The sequence below is a fragment of the Biomphalaria glabrata genome, chromosome 14, assembly GCF_947242115.1.
Source record: "Biomphalaria glabrata chromosome 14, xgBioGlab47.1, whole genome shotgun sequence".
Taxonomy (NCBI): domain Eukaryota; kingdom Metazoa; phylum Mollusca; class Gastropoda; family Planorbidae; genus Biomphalaria; species Biomphalaria glabrata.
The window spans coordinates 2,515,606-2,538,149 of record NC_074724.1 but is presented as its reverse complement, the minus strand read 5'-3'; the positions used below and the strand labels follow the sequence as shown (position 1 = coordinate 2,538,149).

The following is a 22,544-nucleotide window of genomic DNA, read 5'->3' as shown; positions in this document are numbered from 1 at the left end:
ATCGTCTAAGAGCTGAGCCGAAGGCTCTTCGAGCTCTAAGTTTGAAAAGAAAAACCTGTTTGAACGTCAAACAGTAAAAAAAAAAAACTGTCTGAACCACCGTTCTATCTGGAAGAGACCCAAGTCAATGCCTATATAAAGCATTGCTATTTTTCCGACAAAACTGGCCTCTGGATGCATGGGCTAGACATGGCCAAAGGACCGAGTTTACCGGGAGCCTCCGCCATCTTCCTATGTTATACCAAGCTAACCATTAATGTAGCGGTCCCTTGAGGAACGGCGCATGGATTATCGACAGGGTCGTGAGAGTTCTCTTTCAACTCCGTCCGTGCAATGGGTCCACTCTCGCATTCCCTTGGATACTCCCATGGGAGTTTTGTTTTGCCATTCATTTAGCCTAGTTACCCTCTCAAGTAACTATTTCCACACGGGTGCCACGTTGAGGCAGAACAGCGTACCCGGGTGTGTTGTAACCTAAAAAGTGTATTGTAAACGGCGCAATGTCTGATAACAATGCTCAATTGAATGAGATCGTATATAATTTTGTCCTAACATATGAAACAGGAAATATGCCTTTATCTTTGTGTCTCTTTGAGTATTTAACCCTTAAAATGCGTGTGGTATATTAGCCTCTAAACATCAGAATTGTAATTCCTTTTGGTATGCACTCATTGTAAAACAGCTCAGCACTTTAAGGGTTAATTATGGTGCGTTTGTGTGTGTGTGTGTGAGTAAGTTTAGATATAAAGAATTACATAGAGTAAGATAAGCGCCTAAAAAGTTTCCATAACTTATCCCGATAAACAATCGAAACTAAAGGATGAAAACTAACAAAAGCTGATTTAGTTTAGTTGTCTTAATTAAATCGCACGTCTAGATTTTAACACATACCAAGCAAAAAAAAAAAAAAACTTTTGAAAAAAAAATAGCTTATTTAAGGGGTAAAAACCTCACATTTACAGCCATTCTCTATTCTGTAATATTTATTTCATGATTTGTTAGGAGCAATGAACAGTTTGCGCAAAGTTTCAACTTGATCCGAGAATGGGAAGCGAGAGAAAAAAACGTGATTAGAATTTTACCGACACAGACAGACGAACAGACAAACAACAGACAGAGTGATTCAATATAAGCTTTAGAAAAAACCACACATAAAAACGAATTAGAACTTATGAGATAATGAAGCAGTACTGATGCATCAAATGGAAAAGGCTATATAGTTATGTTTTATTACATGATATTTCTAGTTAAATTGTATCTTTTAAATCTGACATTCAAGTCATCATAGACAAACTGCAGAATTTTTCTCTTGTTCATCCCGATTTTGGAGTGATCACCACAAACTTTAAGAAAAAAAAAACATCATTAGCATGTAGTAGAATTTAGCTCCCCAAAACTGTAATCAAAATAATATTTAAATGAGGTGAGTTAATTGCTTTCTGTAATTTATTTTACAAGGGAAATAAATACTTTAGAAAACATTGAATCAAAAATATATTTCTATACTCATCTACTGACAGTTGCAAGGATAATATTGTCTGTGTTCCTTATGCTAGCCACTAAGCTAGAGAAATGCTTATGAAAGTGGTAGTTTTCTTTACATTATCTCTTGTTACTGTCTTTTGTTTTAGGCGACGTCTTAAATCTTTACACAAAGTTTAGGGTTTTGTGAAAGGGATATCCCCCTAGCTAATACTATCTATCTATTTATCTATCTATCTATCTGTCTATCTATCTATCTATCTATCTATCTATCTATCTATCTATCTATCTATCTATCTATCTATCTATCTATCTATCTATCTATCTATCCATCCATCCATCCATCTATCTATCTATCTATCTATCTATCTATCTATCTATCTATCTATATATCTATATATCTATTTATCTATTTATCTATCTATCTATCTATCCATCCATCTATCTATCTATATATCTATCTATTTATCTATCTATCTATCTATCTATCTATCTATCTATCTATCTATCTATCTATCTACCTATCTATCTATCTATCTATCTATCTATCCTTCTATCTATTTATCTAACATCTATATATATCTATGTCTAATTCATAAAGCGCTGGTTGTGAGTTTGTATGTGTTTCTTGTGTGAATGTTGTTCGTATCTGCATCTATATTGTTATTGTTACAGTAAGTTAATCCGAGGGTGCCATTTGTAGTCAAACTGAATTTCCATTTGATTGGACCAATGAAAATGAGCTTATCTTATCTTATTTATATATAACAAAATTAACTACGACTGATTGATAAAATAAATGGTAGATTTTGTTTTATTAATTCATGTGTTACTAGGAACGATGAATAATTGTGCAAAGTTTTAAATTGATCAGATAATTGGAAATGGGAGAAATAGGGTATTCCAAATGTGAGACAGACAGACAGACAGACAGACAGACTGAGTGAGTAGAGTTTGAACAAAAACTAGTTTCCTCTTAGTTATATACGGTTGGTTATTTGTTTCTATGGTCGACCAACACAACGACCAACCGTCTTTACTTTTCCCCAAATAATGTCAAGTACCCTTTAGAGCTGGGTGGACTCTAGTCGCACAGAGATCCCGAATTTAAAAATCCCAGTCTTTCCCAGGATTCGAACCCGTGACACAGGGCTTGTCTGCAAGAGATGCGGGAAAATATGAAGGTCAAAACTGGGTTTGTATAATCACGTGAAACACTGCACACGTCTTTAATTTTCGGAATCGAAGACATTGCCGTTATTATGTATTCGTTGAAATATAACACGCCTACATTGGTTCAGCTGTTCTGTTTGAAGCTTCATGCTCACATTCGACTTTCAACAGTCGGTCGACCATGTTTCTCTATCGTATAGCAGAATCCTAGACACAAATGTTCCGTAGACAAAGAATTTGTATTTGGTAGTCAGTTATTGTCCCACACTCTTTTCTGACATGTTGCCCATTACCTTGGCTCTCCTGTTATCGGTGAACTGACCCTTGTGACAAGAGGGATAATAAGGATAGTTACTATTTTTAAAGGGTTAATCCCCTTTAATCACTATTTAATACTTTGTTGGCTGCATTCAGTTGCCATTTCTTTTTAAATCTTTTAGCTGACCAGCGTACATTATTTTGATCTGACTCTTTAAAATGTTTATATAATACTTGTTGTGTTGTGCTCTGACTGTGCTACTCAAGAGGAGTGTGCCACTGTTATAGGAATGTGTGTTTTTCAATAACGAGCTAAGTAGATTTTATGTATGTGTTATTAATCTCTTGGTTTCTGTATATATTATATGTCTACTTAGTCTCTTGTCTCCTTCTGTATACATGTTCTCTTTTAGTACTGTTAAGACCAGATTAGGGGCATATAGTATTTAACAGACAAAATATTTTTGGTTTTGAGTTTTGAGACGAGGCAGAAGTGTGTCTTTGGGATGACGGTCAATTTGATTGTTATGACCTGTATCTTTCCTACTATATATATTGAATTAACAGAAATGGTCAACCATTGGTAGAGGTCGACTTTTTATGATCAGAAAGATGCAGTGCTTGTATTTTGGGCTCTAAATTTGGTTTTGATTTGACTAAAGTATAAGCCATACTTCCGGCATTTCAGAAGACAGTATCTCAACTAGGGTCTGAAGCTGACTAACAGATTCAGCGACGACAGTTGCGTCATCTTTTAGTTTGTATTTTATATAGCATTCTTGACTTACTTGGGAAATACTTTGTTCTGCAATCAAACAAAAAAAGGTCAGTATTACATTATACATTTAAAAAAACGTTTCGTTTTTTGTTTTGTTTTAGTTTTCGTTTTATGTAAATCGGTCGGCAACAAATTAAACAGTCATTATTTACAAGTGTGTCTATTATTCTGTAATTATATATTGATTATCTCATCATTCATCTAGAATGGACTTTCAATGGACCGGTCTTTCTCTTGAGATCCTGCTAAGAACAGTTGCTGACCTTAAGTACTTTAGTTACTCAAACGGTCACAGCACTCTTATTAAAAAAGTCAAGGGTTTACAATCTTGCCACTAATACAGGTCATAGTACATGCCGCTCTCTATGTTCTCGTCTCTAGAACGTTAGTCAACATAAACTAGAACAGGAATGTCTTCCACTAACAGGAATGTCTTCCACTAACAGGAATGTCTTCAACTAACAGGAATGTCTTCCACTAACAGGAATGTCTTCCACTAACAGGAATGTCTTCAACTAACAGGAATGTCTTCAACTAACAAGAATGTCTTCCACTAACAGGAATGTCTTCAACTAACAGGAATGTCTTCAACTAACAGGAATGTCTTCAACTAACAGGAATGTCTTCAACTAACAGGAATGTCTTCAACTAACAGGAATGTCTTCAACTAACAGGAATGTCTTCAACTAACAAGAATGTCTTCCACTAACAGGAATGTCTTCAACTAACAGGAATGTCTTCAACTAACAGGAATGTCTTCAACTAACAGGAATGTCTTCCACTAACAGAAATGTCTTCCACTAACAGGAATGTCTTCCACTAACAGGAATGTCTTCAACTAACAGGAATGTCTTCAACTAACAAGAATGTCTTCCACTAACAGGAATGTCTTCAACTAACAGGAATGTCTTCAACTAACAGGAATGTCTTCAACTAACAGGAATGTCTTCCACTAACAGAAATGTCTTCCACTAACAGGAATGTCTTCCACTAACAGGAATGTCTTCAACTAACAGGAATGTCTTCAACTAACAAGAATGTCTTCCACTAACAGGAATGTCTTCAACTAACAGGAATGTCTTCAACTAACAGGAATGTCTTCAACTAACAGGAATGTCTTCAACTAACAGGAATGTCTTCAACTAACAGGAATGTCTTCAACTAACAGGAACGACCCTATCCTCAGTTTTATCACAAAGCAGCCAGGAATACTAATGACTCGTCAGAATTTTAAGTGATTGATTATCTAGAGATTGGTCTAGAAAAACGCATTATTCGTAATCATCTTTTTTTTAGTAACGTCTGCATTTCATGAGATAAGATTAGATAAACCACTTCAAGCATCGTATTACGATGGTGTTGTCTACGGTCGTTGACTTGTAGAACTAAACTGCTGGTAGACAGCTAAAGGCGTAATTGACTTCATTGTGTCAGACTTGATAGAACTTGAATAACTTCCTTGCGAACAATACTAGATAGAATATGTATTACTTCTTCTTCTTCTTCTTCCCTAGTGCTATTAGAGCATGGAATGGGTTGCCTGAGTCAGCCAGGAAAACCAGTGACTTGGCAGAATTTAGGTCATTGGTTAATATGCGTGACTAAATGCATGACGCGTAGGACGTAATCATCTTCTTTTTTTGAATTAACGTCTGTATCATACAGTATATGTTGCAGCGTTTAGCTAACTAGACTAATATATGTGATGGACTGCGCAGTGGTTTCCAAATCAGGGAGCTCTCCATATAATTTCTATTGGGGTGTTTTTGGGGACAGTGTCTTGTAGGTGCTTCTTGGTAAAGAGAGTAGTTTTGGAGGACATGGTCAGCATTCTCTGGTGACACTCCACATTGGCAGATTTCACTGGTTCCAATTATAAACGAATTTAATTTAAGATGAATTACATAAATGCAGTAGGCTTTAGTAAATATGAAATCGTATTTAAAAAAAAAAAAAAATCTAACTCACTACAAAAACACGTCTTGTCACTTTGGCATTCTGGAGTCGTCTCGTCTACCCAAGACAGCTTACGACAGTGCCGCTTATCTTGCACCATTCACACTGCATAGACTTCAACCAATCGCTAACGTCTTCATACGTTCACAGCAGATACACACACACACACACACACACAAACACGCACGACATGACACCAATACATAACAGGACGGATGGTTGGTAAAGGAAATATTTAGAAAATGTATGAATTTTATTTTCAGACTTTCTATTCTCTGTTTTGTCATTTTTTTTGTCATTATTACCACAGTGTTAAGGAACGAATTGTGTCCGTTACCATGGAAACACAAATCTAAATTAAATGTTCATTATCTAAGGTAAAAATAGGCGTTTATATTTACATTGTACTATACAAAAAGAAAATATCTAAAATTGTAGAAAAAAAAATTTACTGACCAATGTGGAATTTTCTCCTATTATTGCCTGCGAATAATGAAAACAAAAATGTATGCAAAAGCTATAAACTTGTTTTAAGAAGTGCAAGTATAAGTACATATAATAAATATGTATTAAATGCAAGAACGCAGAGAAACATAACACACATAGAGACTGAGTTGTCACGCAACATTATAATATATATATGCATATACTCTATTTTTATTACTTCTCACGTATCTCTCTTTTCTCTCTCCTTTTTCTCTATTTCGCCTTCTCTTTTTTGTATGTATCTATAGCTGATTTGAACAATCGCCGATAACTTAAAGACAGTAAAAGTTCAAACTTCAAGCCACGTAGTACATGAGACAGACAATGTCAAGGTCATTAGTCGCATGGGAAAACGGAGGGTGGGCTGGGGGAGGTTTAGTTGATGAATACCTTGAAAGCTCGTAGGGCATACCCAGGTCAATGTGATCAACCGTTAAAGTAAGCCTGACTGCAGACATGTGGAGAGTTTAGACCAATAACTCGGCGCCACGTCTCAGGTTTAAAGGTCCAGGATGGTCAAGTCTGCGGACAACAGTTGTTCTCGAACAAAGACCTTGTAAAAGGCTAACACCAGACTTGACCATCCGGGTCCCGCCCCCCCACCCGCGCCTCTAGCACGCTTGCATTCACAAATATTTATATATACTCCTGAGTTGTAGCCAAAGCTTCAATTGGTTTAATCTTGATTTCTATACAGTGGCGTCACTAAGGTGAGTGTCACCAGGTGCGGACTAGTTTTTCATCATTTATTTCAGCTTTAAGTTCCATTTAAAGTACATCAATACCAACAGCACACTCGTTAAACATAGCAGTTTTTTTTTTTAAATCTCTTTTCCCTAATACATTCGGTACTTACCGAAAGATCGTTGAAATTTATCTGTAATAAATTTTAAAAATGTTAATTCATAATTCATTATTTGTTGAAGATAAAAATGTTATTCATTTTTTTTTATTGGACGCTAAATATTATATGTTTATTTTTTACTGCTTAAATTCCAAAATAAATAGTATATGACCTACCACTTGTTGAGCTTCATAGGCATTGACATCCTGGTATGACAAAATAACATAATGTTCAAAATGGCGTATAATTTTATACAAGAAAAAAAAATAAAAAAAAATTAAGGTTTATATTGAGTGTAATTGTATCAATCAGTTTGGATCAGTCATGTATGTTTGACTCTATTCATGTGTAATTTACTTCATTTAGTAATAATTTTTTTTATTGCATTGTTTTTGAAAAATAAAACACAAAAAAGCTTGCATTTATTAACATATACATTGTAATTACCTTTTACATTAATATATACACCATTGATTTTACTATTGGTTAAATTGGTGTAGTTTTATTTTTAAAAGATTGCATAATTAAGTTACAAAATAAACGCTTCACTTTCAGAAAAGACAAAATGCTGCCTTTGCATTAGAACTTTGAAAGATCTAAAATATCATGATATCGCAATTTCAATATTTGTCCAGACTTTGCGATCTAAACGGGTCGGACGGTCGGACAGACAGACTACACAAAAATAACTATCGGCTCTTTCCCTTTAGGGGGCCGCTAAAAAGACAATTTTGTTTTACTCGAATCCGTGTGTTAGTCTTAATCTGTTATTATGTATCAGTTTCGACTGGCTTAATACCTAAGCAAAAAGAAAGGACCAAGTCAGGACTAGTTGACAGTTGTTGTCATTTAAAAATATACTTGCCAAGACCTTCCTACAGGGAAAAGTACCAGGAAACTGAAGAAGAGGCAGAAAGAGAAAGCGATGGGAAGACAACATAAAATAACGGACGGGCCTTCCATTGAAAGAGGTACTATCCAAGGCAAAAGAAATAGAGTGATGTCTGGTGCCCCAACGGTCCAACAGACTAAGGGATAGATAGAGGTGAAGGTAAAGACTTATATATATATATATATATATATCCACATCATGTTATCGAATCAGTCATCTCGTCTGACCTTTGACTCTCGTCATAAGGGCTCTGTGACACTGTTTACACTATTCTCGATCAGCAGCTGTTGTTAGCAAGCTATCTAAAGCAGGGGTTCTCAACCTGTGGGTCGCGACCCCCTTGAGGGTCGATTGACGATTTGTCAGGGGTAGCCAAAGACCATTGAAAAACATGGATTGTTATTGTCTATTCTTCTATTGCTGTGGGTGTGCGAGGGGGGGGGGGCTCGCGGCTAAGTGGGGTATTGTAAAAAGGGGTCGCCGAGCATAAAAGGTTGAGAACCGCTGATCTAAAGAGAGGTCGGTCCATTCTTTTAAGTTCGCCAGCCAGCTTTCTTCCTGGTTCCAGTTCCTTAAAAGATGACTTGAGAGTCATGTCTTACAATATGACGGAACCGGCAACTTTTTATAACATTGTGGAGTTCTTTCCTTTTGCCAAATATAGTTGTTGACTTTTCAAAATACAAACCCATTTCTTTCCTGGTATCTGATACCGAGTATTTTTCTAAATTATTGACTCTCAAAAAGCTTTGGATTCCTCTTTCAGCCTCAGCGTTCAGAGTCCAACTTTCACAACCAACAGAGACTACTATGGAAGAGCAGGTAGAGGCACTATTGAACACATATTGAACATGAGACTTACATCACAAATGTCGCCAACACCAAACATAAATGGTACACTTCATAGAACTGTAAACAAGCTGTTATCGATTTGGTTTGATGACACGTGGCATGATATAACGCAGTTCAACATGATGGCTGCATGGTCGTGCGGTTTGCGCGCTGGACTGTCGCTCGGACTTATCGATAGTCCCGGGTTCAAACCCTGCCTGCTCACATCCCCCGTCGTCCTGTGGGAGGTTTAGACTAGGAAGTAATTATCTTCAACTCTGAAGGAACATCCGAAACATGTCAAACATTTTACAAGCAACATATCTTGTAAAGTTTAATTCTATTCAGAACATTGAGCTGTAATTGCATTTGTCAGCGTTTTTATTAACTCACACTCTTCTCTCATGCATATTACATTTTTTCAATGAATCTTCTTTTTACTTGTTTCGGATGTTCCTTCAGAGTTGAAGATAGTTTACTTCCTAGTCCAAACCTCCCGCAGGACGACGGGGGATGGGAGCGGGCAGGGTTTAAACCCGGGACCATCGATAAATCCAAACGACAGTCCAGCGCGCAAACCGCACGTCCAGGCAGCCATCCATATCTACTTATCTACTTATCGAATCGTTATCAAATTTTAAATATAATCTTATGTTGGATGCCAACACAAGAATACATTAAAAACAAAAAATAAAACAATTATTTAATCAATTCGTCATGAAATAAAATGTTTTTTTTAACAGAAAGTGAAAACAAAACTAATGGGAGAAAACCTACACATAATTCGATTTAAAAGATTTAACACTTATGGATTTGGATATTTGTTGGAAAATGTAATCTGAGATATATTTAAAAAATGCAACCTAAGGTATCTCATATATAATGGAGTCTTCTTGCGTCATTGTCACATATGTCGTCATTGTCAAATATGTCGTCATTGTCAAATATGTCGTCATTGTCACATATGTCGTCATTGTCACATATGTCGTCATTGTCACATATGTCGTCATTGTCACATATGTCGTCATTGTCACATATGTCGTCATTGTCACATATGTCGTCATTGTCACATATCTCGTCATTGTCACTTATGTCGTCATTGTCACTTATGTCGTCATTGTCACAAATGTCGTCATTGTCACATATGTCGTCATTGTCACATATGTCGTCATTGTCACATATGTCGTCATTGTCACATATGTCGTCATTGTCACATATGTCGTCATTGTCACATATGTCGTCATTGTCACATATGTCGTCATTGTCACATATGTCGTCATTGTCACATATGTCGTCATTGTCACATATTTCGTCATTGTCAAATATCACGTCATTGTCACAAATGTCGTCATTGTCACATATCTCGTCATTGTCATATATGTCGTCATTGTCACATATCTCGTCATTGTCACATATGTCTTCATTGTCATGTGTGTCTTCATTGTCATATGTCGTCATTGTCACATATGTCGTCATTGTCAAATATCTCGTCATTGTCAAATATCTCGTCATTGTCACATATGTCGTCATTGTCACATATCTCGTCATTGTCATATATGTCGTCATTGTCAAATATCTCGTCATTGTCACATATGTCTTCATTGTCATATATGTCTTCATTGTCACATATGTCGTCATTTTCACATATGTCGTCATTGTCAAATATCTCGTCATTGTCACATATGTCGTCATTGTCAAATATCTCGTCATTGTCATATATGTCGTCATTGTCACATATGTCTTCATTGTCACATATGTCGTCATTGTCACATATGTCGTCATTGTCACATATGTCGTCATTGTCAAATATCTCGTCATTGTCACATATGTCGTCATTGTCACATATCTCGTCATTGTCATATATGTCGTCATTGTCAAATATCTCGTCATTGTCACATATGTCTTCATTGTCATATATGTCTTCATTGTCACATATGTCGTCATTGTCACATATGTCGTCATTGTCAAATATCTCGTCATTGTCACATATGTCGTCATTGTCAAATATCTCGTCATTGTCATATATGTCGTCATTGTCACATATGTCTTCATTGTCACATATGTCGTCATTGTCACATATGTCGTCATTGTCAAATATCTCGTCATTGTCACATATGTCGTCATTGTCAAATATATCGTCATTGTCACATATGTCGTCATTGTCACATATGTCGTCATTGCCACATATGTCGTCATTGTCAAATATCTCGTCATTGTCACATATGTCGTCATTGTCACATATGTCGTCATTGTCAAATATCTCGTCATTGTCACATATGTCGTCATTGTCAAATATCTCGTCATTGTCATATATGTCGTCATTGTCACATATGTCTTCATTGTCACATATGTCGTCATTGTCACATATGTCGTCATTGTCACATATGTCGTCATTGTCAAATATGTCGTCATTGTCACATATGTCGTCATTGTCATATATGTCGTCATTGTCACATGTCGTCATTGTCACATATGTCGTCATTGTCAAATATCTCGTCATTGTCACATATGTCGTCATTGTCAAAAATCTCGTCATTGTCATATATGTCGTCATTGTCACATGTCTTCATTGTCACATATGTCGTCATTGTCACATATGTCGTCATTGTCAAATATCTCGTCATTGTCACATATGTCGTCATTGTCACATATGTCGTCATTGTCACATATGTCGTCATTGTCACATATATCGTCCATGTCAAATATCTCGTCATTGTCACATATGTCGTCATTGTCACATATGTCGTAATTGTCATATATGTCGTCATTGTCACATGTCGTCATTGTCACATATGTCGTCATTGTCAAATATCTCGTCATTGTCACATATGTCGTCATTGTCAAAGATCTCGTCATTGTCATATATGTCGTCATTGTCACATATGTCTTCATTGTCACATATGTCGTCATTGTCACATATGTCGTCATTGTCAAATATCTCGTCGTTGTCACATATGTCGTCATTGTCAAATATATCGTCATTGTCACATATGTCGTCATTGTCACATATGTCGTCATTGTCACATATGTCGTCATTGTCAAATATGTCATCATTGTCACATATGTCGTCATTGTCAAAGATCTCGTTATTGTCATATATGTCGTCATTGTCACATATGTCTTCATTGTCACATATGTCGTCATTGTCACATATGTCGTCATTGTCAAATATCTCGTCATTGTCACATATGTCGTCATTGTCAAATATATCGTCATTGTCACATATGTCGTCATTGTCACATATGTCGTCATTGTCACATATGTCGTCATTGTCAAATATGTCGTCATTGTCACATATGTCGTCATTGTCACATATGTCGTCATTGTCAAATATCTCGTCATTGTCACATAAAAGGTGGTCGACATAACAGAGGTGCCCCACGAAATGCTTATGCGTCACCTTGCTTTAACTGACATAGAAGAGAGCCCCTGGATTGCATACGGCTTCAGACTGAGACAGATGGAGGTCACTTACAAACAAGCTTAGTAAAAACCTAAAAGCTATTTTTAAAATTAGTGCGTAGACCAAGATTTAATTACTGCCACTACTTTGGATCGAAAATGTCCAATTCAAGTCTATTTTGATTAAGTACATAGAACAATTATGATTAGTAATGTTAACCAAAATTTTTACAAGAAGTTGTAATATAATAAAAAAAAGTATGTAGCATATAGGAACACAGAGGAGGTTACTCACCACTAGAAAATACAACATGCCTTTTCTCTCTGGGGGAGCCTACATGAAAGTTAAGCAAATCTTTTATATAGATGGATAGATATAATATAAAATAGAATACAAGAAACATATATGCACGTATGTTACGCATAGAAATCAAACTGTTGGACCAAAATAAAATGATAAAATTAGGCCTAAATGTGAATTAGATAATGACGGAGACAGTAATGTATGTTTAATGTCCTTCCACAACCGAAAGGCTCCATGAAGCCAAATAATTTATTTTTTTTATAAAATCAGCTTATGGGAAGCGTAGTCGAGAGGCCAAGTGCGCCTGAACTTGGCTTGGCTACCTAGAAGGGGGCTCGAGATTCGACACCCGACTCGGGCAGAGTTGTGTTTACTGAGCGCCTAAAGGCAGCACGGAAAACCAACTCCTAGATACTGGTCCACAAATGAGATTGGACCAAAGCGCCCTGAGCATGCTATAAGCATGAAAGTAGCGCTATATAAAAGCTATAATAATAATAATAATAATATTTTAAGTGTATCAATAAGTTTGGATCAGTCAAGTAATTAAATTTGTAATATCTAACAATAATAAATCTGTGCTATTCGAAATATTTGTTTACCAATTGTTTCAGATTAGAGCAAGCTCATGCTTTTAGCTTTCTCAATACGCTATTATCCTATCTTTTGTAGGGACCAGTTGGAAAGAGGTAGAGGTATCTGGGTGATCGCTTTTTAAATGTTTTTTTTTAAAGGGAACGACCTGAATTCAAACTCTTGGGCTAAGATCTTCTCAGGCTTCTCAAGCCAATGAGGGAACCACTCTGCTACAGAAGAGTCTATGAACATGGAAGATTGTAAATTTATCTATTGTTTCTATTTCATGGTAGTGTTTTTTAAGAGGACGACCTACAAAGGGGACATAGATCTCAATCCAATCCACTATATCTGTAACACCCAAACTAAAGCCCGCAGGCCGCGGGTTGTCACAGACTAGTTTGAGAATTGCTGTGATATGAAGTGACGTTGTGGTCAGTGATTGTCTCGTTCTTTAATCACGACAAAAAGTATTGGTCTGTAGCTGACCACGAGGAGGTGAAAACCTCAGTTAAGTTTGGGTTTCTGCAGAGTAAGGAGTCACATTTAAATGGACCTCATTCACCAATCGTAAACAAACAACATTTATTCACGTGATCACATTATAAAACAACGAAAAATAAACTGTCACGTGACAGCCACGGTGTATTAAAAATTAGATCGTAATTTGTATAGAAGAGATAGAGAACCAAGTGGCAAAATATTGTTTGTTTACGATTGGTGAATGAGGTCAATTCTCTGCTGTAATATGTATCTTGTAAAGTTTAATTCCATTCAGAACATGGAGCTGTAATTGCATTTCTCATAATATTTCGGCGTGCGTTCAGCCGAGTTATTTGTTCAATAAATGGACCTCATTCACCAATCGTAAACAAACAACATTTAGTCACGTGATCTTATTGATAAAACAACGGAAAAACTGTCACGTGACAACCATCATGAATTAAACATGAGATCGTAAATTATATAGAAGAGATAGAGCACCACGTGGCTAAATGCTGTTTGTTTACGATTGGTGAATGAGGTCCATTTATCGTCTGCTGACAAGTGTGCTACTTAATGTATTCTATTATTTGTTGTGCTACATAATTTGCATGTTTTACATCATACATGACATTCGCGTTGACAAGTAAGGAAATACAGAGATGAATTGCATTCTCCTGCACTTACAACTACAACTATTGCAACAGAAGAGTTACACGGGTCATGTGCGGTTATTATATATATATATATTCTCGGATCATAGACGCCAGAGTGGTAAATAATGAGTGTGTCTGACCAAAAGCAGAATAAAGCTTCTATAATACTTTAATTTAATTAAGAAATCGAACAAAAGCCAGTAATTGTACGTAGAATTATTTTGTAGGGGTAGTGACCCGGGGGTGACACGGGGGCGGGAGTGATACTATAATACTGAGGCCACAAAAAAAAATGTGTGACATCTGTGATTATGATGAGACACTTGGGTCTTTCTGTGATTATGATGAGACACTTGGGTCTTTCTGTGATTATGATGAGACACTTGGGCCTTTCTGTGATTATGATGAGACACTTGGGCCTTTCTGTGATTATGATGAGACACTTGGGCCTTTCTGTGATTATGATGAGACACTTGGGCCTTTCTGTGATTATGATGAGACACTTGGGTCTTTCTGTGATTATGATGAGACACTTGGGCCTTTCTGTGATTATGATGAGACACTTGGGCCTTTCTGTGATTATGATGAGACACTTGGGTCTTTCTGTGATTATGATGAGACACTTGGGTCTTTCTGTGATTATGATGAGACACCTGGGCCTTTCTGTGATTATGATGAGACACTTGGGCCTTTCTGTGATTATGATGAGACACTTGGGTCTTTCTGTGATTATGATGAGACACTTGGGCCTTTCTGTGATTATGATGAGACACTTGGGCCTTTCTGTGATTATGATGAGACACTTGGCGCCTTTCTGTAATTATCGTTATCCTTTCAGATCTTGCGACCTATAGGGCAGATGATGTGGGTCATCGGTTTCTGTGAGTTTTCATCGTAAATCAGACAAGATCATCATTGCTCCCTCATACGGTTCCGCCTGGACACTACCCCCGGGGTGGGGGGGGGGGGACAGAGAGAAAGACATATAAATACAAAATTAAGGAACGGACTGGTCTGTCTATGATAGGCTCTCTGGTAAACAGACAGATAATACTGGTGAGAGATGTTCAACAGATCACGTGTGGAGCCCCAATGGTCAAAATGACTGAGGGTCAGGCGAAAGTAAAGGTGACATTAATTTTTTTATGAAATAACTTACCTCCAATGGCCTAGATCTTGAAAGTCCATAGAAAGACAAAACAAACATGAGAACCATTACAACCTTCATCCCCATAGTTCAACGTTTGATGATAACTGGTGAAGGAAAAAAAATATATTGTAAACAGTCCCCGAAAAAATAGCGCCGACAAAATAGCGCGGAAAAATAGCGCCGACAAAATAGCGCGGAAAAATAGCGCCAACAAAAAAAAAGCGCATAAAAAAAGCGCCAACTAATAGCCCGAACAAAATATTTTTCAGTCATTTTGCAAGAAATACTTTAAATATCGTAAAATATGAATAGAGCCAATATGTTTTTAATGTCATCATTTTTAGTCATTTTGCAGGAATGACTTTGAACATTTTTATAGAAATATGCAAATATTATGCCAAAAAGCTAAAATGAATAATTTCAAGGTATAACATTTATTTAAATTCCAAAAAGTGCACTTATAAAACACGCAAAGATACTTCCATACTTGTCAGATTTAGACACCGTTTAAGAAAAAAACAACAACTGCTGATTTTTGTCATGGAAGTGAATGTACCACAACGAGAGGAAGGGGCGGGGGGTTAAATCATTGTCTCACTGCTTGGTAGAGATGGAAAGTTGATGTTGGTCAACAATCCAAACTGACACTCCTGAATTTTCATATTTCTGATCGTGTTAGACAGACGGACAGGAAATAGCAGCTTTAATGACTGAATTGGTCAGTCACTGCTTGAGATGAAACAAACATTTGGCGATATAAGAAATGTGATAGCCACCTTAACTAATCCTGACAAACCTAAGTTTGCCAATGTTGCCGCAAGTGAAACCCTGGTTTAATCAAAGAGAGGTGCCTGTCACAACTAACTATGAAGTTGCATAGTTCATATGTTCGTAATCTAGTAGCTTTGCTCTCATCAATAGTGATGACATCATTTTCAGTATATTATTTCTTGTGCAGCATAGTGATCTCCCCTTGTCGCTCGTCATAATTTTTTCATATGACGTAAAATTTTCATCTTGAGCGTTTTGGTAGACTGACTCCATCTTGGGCTGTAGAGCCATGTGTATCTTTTGAGTTCCTGAATAATACTTGTGTTTTCGTTACTGGACAGCCTTAGCGTTGGCCTTGTTATAGATTCTTGGATTATTTGACCCCTGTTTAGGGTGAGTTTATTTCACTTTGTAAAGTTATTTTTAAAACGGATTCGGTCGTATTCGTATTTTTTTATATATTAGAGGATTAGAAGATTCTGTTATTTGTCTTTCTATAGGGTTTTCGTATCATGACTTAGGTTTCAAGCCTCAGGTTTTCGTCTGAGGTTCGAGTCTCAGGTTTTAGGACGGAGGTTCGAGTCTTAGGTTCCCGATTCCAGATTGCGTTTTCTATATCCAGACTGGGTGTACATTGTGACGTTGGGAGTTGAACTTTAACTATTCATCGTGGTGAACATTTACCTTAGTTAGAAGATAGATTTACTTGTGTTACCACTGATTAGAAGATAGATCTACTTGTGTTACCACTGATTAGAAGATAGATCTACTTGTGTTACCACTGATTAGAAGATAGATCTACTTGTGTTACCACTGATTAGAAGATAGATCTACTTGTGTTACCACTGATTAGAAGATAGATCTACTTGTGTTACCACTGATTAGAAGATAGATCTACTTGTGTTACCACTGATTAGAAGATAGATCTACTTGTTACCACTGGTTAGAAGACAGATCTACTTGTGTCAACACTGGTTAGAAGATAGATTTACTTGTGTTGCCACTGGTTAGAAGATAGATCTACTTGTGTTACCACTGATTAGAAGATAGTTCTACTTGTGTTGCCACTGGTTAGAAGATAATTATCTTCTTCTTATCTTATATAATACAGACGTTACTTCAAAAAAGAAGATGATTACGTCCTACGCGTCATGCATTTAGTCATGCATATTAACCAATGACTTAAATTCTGCCAAGTCACTGGTTTTCCTGGCTAGCTCAGGCAACCCATTCCATGCTCTAATAGCACTAGGGAAGAAGGAGTATTTGTACAAATTTGTCCTAGCATATGGGACGAGGAATGTGCCTTTATCTTTGTGTCTTTCAGAGTATTTTATTAAATTTTGTTTTTGTATTTGAAGATTATGGTTCAGTGTTTTATGTATTATTGCTACTTTACTTTTGAGCCTTCTGTCCTGAAGGCTTTCTAAATTTAGTGATTTTACTAAAGGTGTTACTCTAGTCAAATGTGAATATTCGTTTGTTATGAATCGCACTGCTCTATTTTGTGTCTGTTCTAGTTTCTTAATGTTTTCTTGAGTTGAGGGGTCCCAAACAGAGGATGCATATTCTATTATTGGCCTAACCAAGGTTAAATAACATTTTAGTTTTATGTTCTTATTTGATTTATAGAAATTTCTTTTAATAAATCCTAATGCTTTGTTTGATTTTTTTGTAGTTTCATCAATATGTGGATTCCATGACAGTTTTTCATTTATTATAACACCTAGGTATTTTGCGTTTTTAGTCTGTGTTACTGGTTTGCCATGAATAAGATAAGTGGAATTAATTTGTTTTAGTTTTTTTGTTACTCTTAACAACTGACATTTTTCTGGGTGGAAAGACATGCTCCAATTTGATTCCCATTTCTGTAATTCATCTAATTCTCTTTGTAAAATATCTGTGTCTTGTGTTGTTTTTATTGTTCTATATATTATGCAATCGTCTGCAAATAATCTGACTTTTGTTCCTGAAGTAATGCAATTTGGTAAATCATTTATGTAAATTAAAAATAGTAGTGGACCCAAGACTGTTCCTTGAGGTACACCTGAGTTTACTGTTATCGGTGTTGATTTAGAGCCATTTATTATTACAGTTTGTTCTCTCCCTATCAGAAAGTCTTTAATCCACTGATGCAGTGGACCATTAATGCCGAAATATTTTAATTTTTTAAGCAAACTATGGTGGTGAACTTTGTCAAAAGCCTTAGAAAAATCTAGTAAGATAGCATCTATTTGTTCACTATTATCTAAACCTTTTGAAAAATCATCAATTAGTCCTATTAGTTGTGTTTCACATGATCTATATTTCCTAAAGCCATGTTGGTATGGTGTGAGGACATTATGTTTGTCTAAGTGGTTTATGATGTTGCTACATATTATGTGTTCTAGGATTTTACATGTGATGCTGGTAAGTGATACTGGCCTGTAGTTTCCTGGGTCAGATTTTTCTCCTTTTTTAAATAGGGGGGTGACATTAGCTTCTTTCCAGTCCTTTGGTACTCTGCCCTGGTTAAGTGAAGCCTGAAAGAGTATTTTGAATACTGGGGCTAGCTCATTACTTAGTTCTTTGAGTAATCTAGCTGGAATACCATCAGGTCCAGAAGCTTTATTTGGTTTGGTGTTGGCTAATAGTTTTTGAATTCCATTTTCTTGTACTACTATATCTTCTATGTTGTCTACTTGGTTCAAATTCAGTAATATGTCTTTGTCTCCTGGGGCTGAGAATGCTGATGCAAAGTATTTGTTTAGAATGTTTGCTTTAGTTTCATTATCATTATGTATTATGTTATGTTCATCTTTTAATGGCGCTACGCCTGTTGTTTCCATTTTCTTTGACTTAATGTATGACCATAGGTTTTTGTTGTTGTCTTTAGATATTACATTGTTTATGTATTCACTCTGCAGTTGTCTGCTTACTTTTTGGGTTAAGTGTTTAATTTTTATATACTTTTTGTAAACTCTTTCTGCATTAGTTTCTTTAAATTTTCTATATAGGTTTTCCTTCTGTTTACAAAGCTTCTTTAGTCTATTATTAAACCAGCATTTATTTATTTTGTTTGATGTGTATTTAGTTGGTATTTGATTTTCTATAATGCTTTTAAGATGGTTTTTAATGAAATTCCAGAGGTCATCGACTGGTTGGTTAATGTCTTTTTGTAGTAAGAATGTTTGTTGAAAGTTTAATGCAGCTTGGTGTAGTTGTGTTAGGTTACATTTATTCCAGAGTAAGATTTTTCTTTTGGGTTTTATATTGGCTACTGCTTTTATCTGACTGTGTATTTTTATGATCTCATGGTCTGATAGACCAGGGATAATATCATAATCAACTACTAATCCAGGTCTGTTGGTTAAGAAGAGATCTAATGTGTTGTTTAATCTAGTTGGCTTTTTAATGATTTGATCTAAACTTAGGTTGTGTAAAGTTTCTATGAAAAGCTCATTTATGTCCTTAAGGTTTTGGTGTTTATCTATGGTTAGTGTTTTCCAATTTATATCAGGTAGGTTGAAATCACCCATTACAGAATCTTAGTCTTGAAATGGAGTATTGATGAGGTCAATATTGTTTTCTTTTAGATACTATTTAAGCATTGGAATTGATCCATATTATACAATATCATACTATATATATATATATATATATATATATATATATATATATATATATATATATATATATATATATATATATATATATACTTGCAATCATATCATTATCATTATTCATATATCAGTCCATTGTATAAATATCATTAGATTAAATTTATAATTTAATTAAAACATGACACACATTGTTTATTTATTTATATATAATTGAGTGTGTATGGTGTGACTGTCGGGCTGAACTTGGACCTAAAAATAATATAAGTTATCAAGTAATTATAACATATACTTGTCTGACATAGAAGAGAGCCCCTGGTAGCATGCGGCCTCAGAACGAGACAGCTGGAGGTCACTCACGAAGGCCGCGGGATACACATTTGAGACCAAAAGAAAATCCGCTGCCGAGGACAAACGCAGACGGCGAAAAGAAAATCTAAATCGACCACCTGCAGACAATGGTTATGCTTGCCCTATATGTGGCAAAATATGTAGGTCACAGCTGGGGCTGCGCAGCCACGGGAATTACTGCATTCGTCACTAATCTTCGGACTGGCAGACAAGCCTTATTATTATTATAACATACACACGAGTTAAAATTACAATTTTAATACTTTAACAATAAATAATTCAGTAATGAAATCAACAAAGACCTGACATTGCCACAGATGAACAAGATTTCTGAGTATACTATAACACGCATGTGTAGCATACAGATCATCAGATAGCTAACATTTGAACTTAGTTTGAACGGGATCACCACATTTCCAAAACACATTTTTTTTTTTGCACGTTATGTATTTTAACCCTTTAGACGCGTGTGGTAGTTTAGCCTCTAAACAGTAGCATTGTAATTCCATTTTGTATGCACTCATTGTAAAAAAAAGGTCAGCACTTTAAGGGTTAAATATTGTAAAATAAGGAGAATAGAAACAATTAAAATACTCTCGTTCTCTGCAAGTATGGCACACTTTTAGATCTATTAATATTCAAGAAGATAGAGACCTCTACAAAAATTGCTGCCAAGGACCTTCGCTTACTAAACTCCGGTACTTTATATATGGCTCCTCATGTCTCGGAAGACAATGGATGCGCCCAGGTGAGTCATTGGCTTTGGTTTCGTCTTGAGACGGTGTCACATCATTGATTATAGCTATTGTGAATATATTTGTTGAGAAGCAGAGTAACACCTTTAGTAAAATCCCTAAATTTAGAAAGCCTTCAGGACAGAAGACTCAAAAGTAAAGTAGCAATTATACATAAAACACAACCATAATCTTCAAATACAAAAACAAAATTCAATAAAATACTCAGAAAGACAGAAAGATAAAGGCACATTCCTCGTTCCATATGCTAGGACTAATTTATAAAAATGCTCCTTCTTCTCTAGTGCTATTGGAGCATGGAATGGGGTTGCCTGAGCTAGCCAGGAAAACCAGTGACTTGGCAGAATTTGAGTCATTGGTTAATACGCATGACTGAATGCATGACGCGTAGGACGTAATCATCTTCTTTTTTGAAATAAAACGTCTGTATTATATAAGATAAGAAGAAGTTAACTAGTAAAGTGACTATAGTCCGCCGATGGTCGAGTTACATTTATTTTGTTGTCATCTTCATCTGTCCATCATAGTGTATGAGCTCATTTCTAGTGGTGAGTATATCTTTAAGTGAACTTAAAGTGCTGTCGGCGCCTTGGCTGAGTGTTTAAGAGCTTGGCTTCCTGATCCTGGGGTCTTAGATTCGCTTAGGACTGGGATTTTGAATTTCGGGATTTTTAAGGCGCTAACTCTAATGGGTATCTGATTTTTGATGGGGAAAAGTAAAGGTGGTTGGTCGTTGTGCTGGACACATGATACCCTGTGTTTAACCATTGAAGAAAGGAACAGCTGATTCGAAATCATCTGTCCTATTGATAGCAAGGTTTTAAAGGGGAACTTTTAACATACAATGCTAAGATGTATGTTGTCTAATTAATATAAGTAAGTGTACTTCAAAGCAGATATGTTCCCACCTAACAATGAAACGAGCAATATTTGTTCACTTTGTCTGTCTGTCTGTCAGTCTGGCCAAATCTTTGTACACGTTATTTCTCCCACACCCAATCTCGGATCAATTTGAAATTTTGAACAAATATTTCTTGTACCAGACAAAACAAGAAACAATATAGAAAATAAACAATAACCGACTCTTGTCACTTATGTAATAAAGGGGCCTTAAAGCCAGGCTGATATTGGCTTGCGATAATACAAATCATAACCACAGTAACATTTACATTTCTAGAAACGACAAAATTTGTTTTTAAAAAAAAGCTAATTTCATGAATTAAGATGTTTCTATTTTTTTTACAGTTAAGTCAAAGCATTGTTATTTTTTGTTACTATTTTAGTGCACTGACATTCATTAAACATAACAAACAACAATACGAAAAGATTAACTCTTTCTCTCCGTAATTATGTACCACATTCTGGTGGAATCAACGCTGGTATCGTCAGTTAGGAGAGAAAGGGTTAATGACAGTTCATTATAGGCTACCTTAAAATGTGGAAGTATCTTCACTGCTCAGAGGACATCGATAAATCGACTGTCAGCTTACTAGCTTCTAACAGAAGAAAAAGATATGCCAAACTGTTTCTTATACTAGCTTTAAAAATGTAAAATGGGAAATTACCACCCCCCTCGATTCTTTGATGTTATTTCAATCTAAAAGATGAAACGCTGTGTTATTGTTGCTCATTTAAATACCAGTGAACACAAAGAGAAAGCTGTTGCTCCCATTGTGACAAAAATCAATCTACCAGCTTATTGCCAGGCTACGGTGTAATATGTTTGCCTTGTGGATGGCTGTAAGACTTATATAACTCGTGTTTGAGTGACGTGTATGGGTGCATTATATGAGCTCA

At 35.9% G+C, this 22,544-nt stretch overlaps 1 long non-coding RNA gene across 2 annotated transcripts; it reads right to left on the bottom strand.

Annotated features, from left to right (window-relative positions):
• Positions 1–1,215: 1,215 nt before the first annotated feature.
• On the bottom strand, positions 1,216–22,334 carry LOC106066583 (uncharacterized). Of its 2 annotated transcripts, XR_008774607.1 has the most exons (8): positions 22,177–22,334; positions 15,281–15,375; positions 12,398–12,436; positions 7,154–7,183; positions 6,990–7,010; positions 6,104–6,130; positions 3,702–3,718; positions 1,216–1,343 (listed from the first exon to the last, which is right to left on the bottom strand). It is a non-coding gene; the product is annotated as an uncharacterized LOC106066583 (long non-coding RNA). The 2 variants fall into 2 exon arrangements; XR_008774608.1 differs by lacking the exon at positions 12,398–12,436.
• Positions 22,335–22,544: the final 210 nt, after the last annotated feature.